Genomic DNA, 6657 nt, shown 5'->3' on the forward strand with positions numbered 1-6657 from the left:
GGCTCCTTCTTTTAAAATCTTTTTAGAAAATTTACCAAAATGCTTCCTGATGTCAACCTGGCCGCTCTCTGCTCAACCACTTGCAGCAATCTGCAGCCCTTACTGGGGCCTCCTGAGCTTCATCAGCTCCGGGATAGATGTGCCTATGCTTCCACACACCCTTTCTCAGGAAGCTATGCTCCAGCAAAACCAAGAAATGAGAAGGCACCGAATCCAAGAAACAGGAGTCCAGGACAATTCCAAGGGTGGTAGCGAGGGAGTTCTCAGTCTAATAAGGGGCTCAGAGAATAACCACTCCCAGAGGACGGAGGGCGGAACAGAGATGTTTCCCAGGAAAAGTGAAAACAAAACTCTCTACTTACTTGATATTTAACTCTATTGAGAGAAATTTTACCATCTAGTCAAAATTTGAGCAAGAATTGGTAGAGTACTCAAAAAACTAAGCAATTGAAGAAGACGTAACGCTAACTCTAGGGGACAGAAAAAGGTTGTACAAGAAAGGAAGTGTAAAAATCATGGTATATCACGTGGCTCAGTTGCGAATATTTTTTTACATAGTCATAATAATGTAAACACTAAACATCACTATATCAAAAAATTAGGATATAACTATATTGGGACTTTGCAAGAAAGGGAAGTAAATGTGAGATAGAATAATGGGGGGAAGAGAGCTAACTTCTCATCCTCCAAGGCAGGATGTCGCTAGATATTATCTAGAACTAGAGTAAGAAAAAGAGATAGCCAGTATTAGCATGTTATTTGGGAATATGGTGGCGAATATGAGAAAGACATAGTCAAAAGCGCTGAAGGTCATTCCCTCAAGGGAGGACGTTCAGTATAGACTCAGTAAAAACCTTGAAGAACTTACGACTTCTATGCATTTATTTGTTGACCACAACAGAAAATTAAAGAAGAAAGTAATAGCTTCAATAGGAGCGAGACAGAAAGCTACTGGAAACAAAATGAAGGTGCCTCTGCTAAACTACCCCAAATTCAGTGTTTTTCAAGTTGTCCTGCAACCACCTGCATTTAAATTACCTGGAGTGCTAGTTTATCATTCAGATTTATAGACCCATCTGAGACCTAAACAATAAGCATTTCTTGGGGTGAGCCTTGGAATCTACAATTTAAAAAGGTTCCCCTAGACCCACTGCATTATCTATTGCTAAAGTAACCCAAAGAACAAAAAAATAATAAAATGAAAAACAACTTTTGTAGAAACAAAGAGTCAATGACCCATAAAACATACCATGGCAGACACTGCCGCTTGCTTACTCAATATCCATTCTCCCTTTCTTCCTTATTAACAGAATCCCTATTTTGTTGTACTGGCAATATGTCCTACCAAAACACTGGATTTTCTCAGGCTCCCTTACAGTTAGGAGTAGCTATGTGACATAGTTCTTATATGAATGAGATATAAGAAGTCTACTGGGGAGAGCCTTCAGGAAAGATCTAATTATTATTAAAAAAAAAAAAAAAAAGGAGAGACTCCATTGGTACATGCCTGGCCCTTCTCTCTAGTAAGCACAGAAGAGGTGCCTAGCTTTCAGTGAGGACGAAAGCAGCCCACTGAGGAGGGTGGTGCAGGAGCAGGAGACAGATGGAGCCTACCCCAGCCCTGGACTTCTCACCTCCAGACATCTGGTTGTCTCAGAAAAATTCCTTACTATTAAGCCACTGTAGTAGGGTTTTCTGTTACTTGTAGCTGAAGGAAGTCCTAAAGACATCTCGTACTTGTCACATGTGTATTTGATATATATTGAACACCTTTATCGAGTGCTTACTACAGGCGGGCACTGTGCTACGAATAACACAATGGGCCAAATAAGGCTCTTTCTCTCATGGAATGTGGATACAGTCAGAGTAGAAGAATCTACAGGTATTTGACTCCAGGATTCGGGGAGGCTAAGGTTTGCTGTCACAGATCCCAAGGCAAGAGAGTAAATCAAACTAAACCACTTGATTTATGTGTCTAGGAAATCCTCAGGGGACCAAGTGCCAGAAAGAGCAACAGTGGGAACGCTGGGAGACTTAGGTTTTAGCTGTAATTCCACAGCAAAGTAGGCTTGGGGAAGCAACATGGGGTACTTGCTTAATTTTTCCTGAATCCATTTTCTTCTTTAAAAAACAAGACGATTGAGCTTAATAATCTTTAAGGCTATCCTCAGCCCTAAAATATTTCTGTGATTACACTGAACACAGATGGGCATGAAATATACCAAATAGGAATGTTTCTAAATTTAGATTCTAAGAGTTCAAGTCAGAGAATATATTAAATGAATGTTCAGGAAAAACAAGTCACAAACAACTCCCCACCCCAAAATTAAACAAACAACCTGTGGAGTGAGCTGTGCTGTTATGGAAGAAGTTCTGCTTTGAGTCCTGGCCCTGCCACAAAATAGCTGGGTGACCGAGGCCAGATCCTCAGTCCCTCTCTCAGTTTCAGCTTCCTTGTTTATGAGTTTATGAATAGGCTATTACTCTTACCTCACAGTGCTGCTCATGGAAATCGCCTTGTACTCTGTAAAGCCCCATTATGATCTGATACCAGCAAGATAGTGATCAATGGCTTATAATATCTAAATCCGGTGAGGGAAATACAGGAGTGTGCTCTGATATCTTCAGTTTCATTCCTCATCACATAAGGCTGCTAGATCTTTGGAGTTTCCATCTCCCTCCCATAGTGTACCTTGTGACCCATTTTATTTTTACACAAGAGAACAAACAAGAAAAACAAAAACAGCTAAAATTCAAATCATCTCTGTGTATTTGTAGCCCCAGTAAAGGTTTGTGGGAGAGAGCCAGCTGGTTAAAAGGGAAGCTGAGTTCAAATGAAGTGTAGAGATGATGCCCTTACCTTTGGCCTCTAATTGTTGATATTCAGTGTTGTATAGAACTGTGAGTAATCTAGTTTTTTATCTTATGACCTGGCTATAGAACCAAATATGGATCTGAAATCTGTCTACATAGGCAGCTATTAGTTGAAAACACAGACTGACTTCCATTCTTTTACCCACAATTATAAAACGTTTTGCGATAACAGGCACTTTGGCTATGGGAGTGGCTCCACATACAATAAAACTGTCCTTATCCATTTTCAACAAGCAGATGCATTCGAGGAAAAGAGATAATCTTTTCATTACAACCAATGCAGGTAACATCTGTACTTTGACCAATTAGGCATGACAGCCGATGTGAACTTGAGGGTGGGAGAGAGACAAGAAAGCAGAAGTCTTTCTCTTTACCCCTTTTCTACCCCAGTCGTTGCCAAATCCTGACCATCTCAAAGTGCCATTTGCTAAGATTAGGCAAGAGACATAACCAAGGACATATTGGAGAAGACCCCAAATAGAATAACTGGTGGCAAATGTGAAATTCAATAGCTTCAGCTAGGCCATTACAACCAGCACCCATCAGAAGGGCAAGGGAGGAATGCATAGAAGAGAAGGAAAAATGTGCAATAGTTCACTGCTTCCACCTCAAATGGAAGAAGTGAGGGGAAATCAAGGCGCTTTAAAAAGGAAATCGAAGGAAAAAAAAAAACGGAAATTGAATGCTTGGCTCCACAATACCAGAACAAATAATACACAACCAGAAATAATGCCTTGGTCTCTGCTTATGTCAGGCACCCTCCCCTTGTAAAACTAAAGGATCGTAGTCAATACATCCTTCATATCAATTCCATATCTCTTCCAGAAAATCTAAGAACAGAGGGTAACTACATCATTATTAAGCCATTGAACTCTGTCATGAAGAACTAAGTCTGAAGAGCCATCGCCCCCATACCGCAGTGTATTATGATTCTACCCTACCGTGTCTAACATGGTGCAAAACCCTGATTACAGTGAATCAAGGTTGCACATGTGGTTGAAAACAGTACGTGTTTCCTATGAAAAATAAGCCATACTACCCATTAAAGCGAATGTAAAAGTACAAGTAAAATTCTTATGCCACTTTATGAGCCAAACAGCCCGGTGGGTGGGGCGATGGGGCAAACGGCCTGCAATGAGGTGGAAAATGGCAGACACCGAGGGGAAACGCGGAAGAGACGGAAGGCAGCGGTCACTTCTGTGACTATTAGAAGAGTGTCTGGCTAAAATTTTTAAATGATCTATTTCATAAAGCCGTCAGTTTCCCTTCTTGAAACGCAAGTCTTTTTTACATCTAGGGCTAGATCCTATCTCCAGAGGTCATCCTTCTGGACCCAGACAGGGTCACCTAAAACTGTTTTTCAGGTCCAACGTAAACCTCCCCAACCACTGCTAATCTTACCCCTTTGCTCCTGAGATCCATTTCTACCCACTAGCCTATTAGCGGAAGCTAAATAATAGTTCAGGGGACTTTATCAATCAATCGCCTCTTATTATTAGAGTCCAGGCTTCCTGCCCAAAGGAAAGCATCCGGTCCGTGTATTCGGGGATTGGCGCTAACCGGGACAGACAGCAGGGGTGTGAGTGCCCACGGCTATGTGGCGCGGACTGAAAACAGCTCTGGGTCTCTGGGCCAGAAAGGAGCCATCACCTGCAGGGTGTCCTGGGATCCTGGGGGCGCAATGGAAGGCAGGGGCTTCACTCTTCGAAGCTCCTCTCACCGGGCAACACAGTCGACCTGCCTGGATGCGGACGCAGCAGTATTCACTCCGGGGCCGCCGGCGGTCGGACGGAGGGGCGAGGCGCGGTAGGAGCCGCGAGGTGCGCCCGCCCCCTGGCCCGCAGGGGGTTCCCGGGTCAGCTTCCCCAACCGCCGGCCCTCCCCCGCCAACCCCTCCCCGAGCTCTGCCACGCGGCCTGACCCCCCTCCCTGGCCGAGCCCCCTCCCCGCCCGAGTTCCACCCCCCGGCCCAGCCCCCTCCGCATCCCAGCGCCCTGCTTACAGCCCACGTCTCGCCTGCGCCGAGCACCTCCGAGCCGTCCGCCGCCCGCCCTGCGCGCCGAGTGCCGCCGCCGCCAGCAGGTGCGAACGCCCCGCCCGGCCCTCCCCGCCCCTGACCGCCCCTCCCCTGCCTTGCCCGAGTGCTGGGCCTCCCGTCTCAATGCCCACACTGCCCTCCACGCCCCTGACCTTTCCTCCCTGACCTGGCCCGGGGCACTCCTTAAGGTGTGTGCTCCAACAGGGGCCATTCCGGGCACCCAAGGTGGACTCCGACCAATCATGACCTCCTATGATGCAGAGCAATTACAGAGCCTGGGAGGCGGCGAGGATGAGGACTCAGAGCAGAGGCCGTCACAAGGAACACTGGTTATCAAGCCAAGCAATCACGGTGAACACACCGGAGAACTAGTCATGGATTAGCCTCCAGCAAAGGAAGGCCCTGGTGTCATATCCTGGACCAGGATCCAGTTTTCTAGTTTAAAGTTGGTATCACATGGATTCACTCATTCATGGATTCATTCATTCATTCACTCATTCATTCCATTCATTCATTCAAATCTACCACATGCTAAGTAGGCACAGTTCTAGGTGCTGGAAATAGAGCTGCGAAGGAGACAAAATCCCTGCCTTGAAGGAGCTGGCTTCTCCTAAGGAGCACATGATTATCTTTGTAGGTGTCGTGTGGTTTCAATACCCTCCTTTGTTAAGTGAAGGGGTTGGCCTAGTCGAATAGTTGCCCACCCTCTCTGCTGCTCATAATCGCCGTGGAAGTTAAAAGAATCAAGAGCTGAGGCTCCATCTCGGACCTCCTGGTCAGACTCTGGGGGAGGAGTGCTGGCAGAGGTACCTGCTAGAAGCTTCTCAGGGGACAGAGGAAGTGAGGGTTGAGAACCTGCCTGTAGATCTCTAAGATCCTTCTAGCTTATTCCGCTGTGGAGAGTCCTGGAAACCAAACAAGCCTTCGTGGAAGAGAGGCTGTATTTAGGTTTTAAAGAAAGGCCAAGGATATACACTAGCAGGGTGGAACGGAATGGAATCCCAAGTGCAGCTTCTTTTGATCAATTAGCTTTTCTTTGCTATAAAGTCAAAGGAAGGCACTTTTGAGGATAAGGCATAGACTTGCGCACATCTTTCCTCTATAAAAGAGGGACTGAGGCCCGGTGGAAGGAGATAATGGCGGAGAGGCACTGCTAGCAGTTAAGACGCTAATTGAACCACGCGCATGCGCTTCAGATGGTCGATGCGCGGGAGACAGGAGCTGGGAGAGCCCTTCGATAATTTCCCATCAACTTGGGAATTTATCTAACCACCAGGCCTCATTCTGTCGCTGGCTCACACCCATTATTTTGAAATGGATGATAAGGCGAGTCCCGGATGCCTAATACCCTGGGAAATGCCGTTTCCTGTCGCCAGAACCCTGCTGTGGTCATGATGTTTTCTTTTTCTCTAAGGCTATGATGATGAAACGGATGTGTGACCTCTTAGTTGTAGTCACTGGTGGGCGGAGACGCTTCTTAACATCAAAAAATCAGCACTAAGAAAATGATCTCTGCCTCAAATTATAATATCCAAGTGCCGGGACAAACTGGTTTTTACAAAATGTTTGACCATCTTTAACTTGATCTCTGTATAAATCAAATAGCTTAAATCAGTTAACAAAAGATAAACTACTAAAATCAAGAACTATAAATTAATACAAGAATAGCTAACAATTATTGTAAAGTTATTTTAATATAACAGTGGAACAGATTAGCATCTAGAAACAGATCCAATTACATGTGG

General features: G+C 45.4%; 1 protein-coding gene across 4 annotated transcripts in view; it reads right to left on the minus strand.

The window, feature by feature from the left end:
* The window catches only part of TMEM45B (transmembrane protein 45B), a 33333-nt gene extending 28350 nt beyond the window's left edge, over positions 1-4983 (minus strand). The window contains exons 1-2 of one of the 4 annotated variants that reach the window (XM_070489926.1): positions 4877-4950; positions 4525-4615 (exon numbers count right to left, since the gene is read on the minus strand). The gene's annotated coding sequence lies outside the window, so the exon portion shown is untranslated. Of the gene's footprint in view, positions 1-4524; positions 4708-4876 lie in introns of all 4 variants that reach the window. The other 3 variants (XM_044751695.2, XM_070489925.1, XM_044751697.2) reach the window with 3 other exon arrangements.
* Positions 4984-6657: the final 1674 nt, after the last annotated feature.

The sequence above is a fragment of the Equus asinus genome, chromosome 20, assembly GCF_041296235.1.
Source record: "Equus asinus isolate D_3611 breed Donkey chromosome 20, EquAss-T2T_v2, whole genome shotgun sequence".
Taxonomy (NCBI): Eukaryota; Metazoa; Chordata; class Mammalia; order Perissodactyla; family Equidae; genus Equus; species Equus asinus.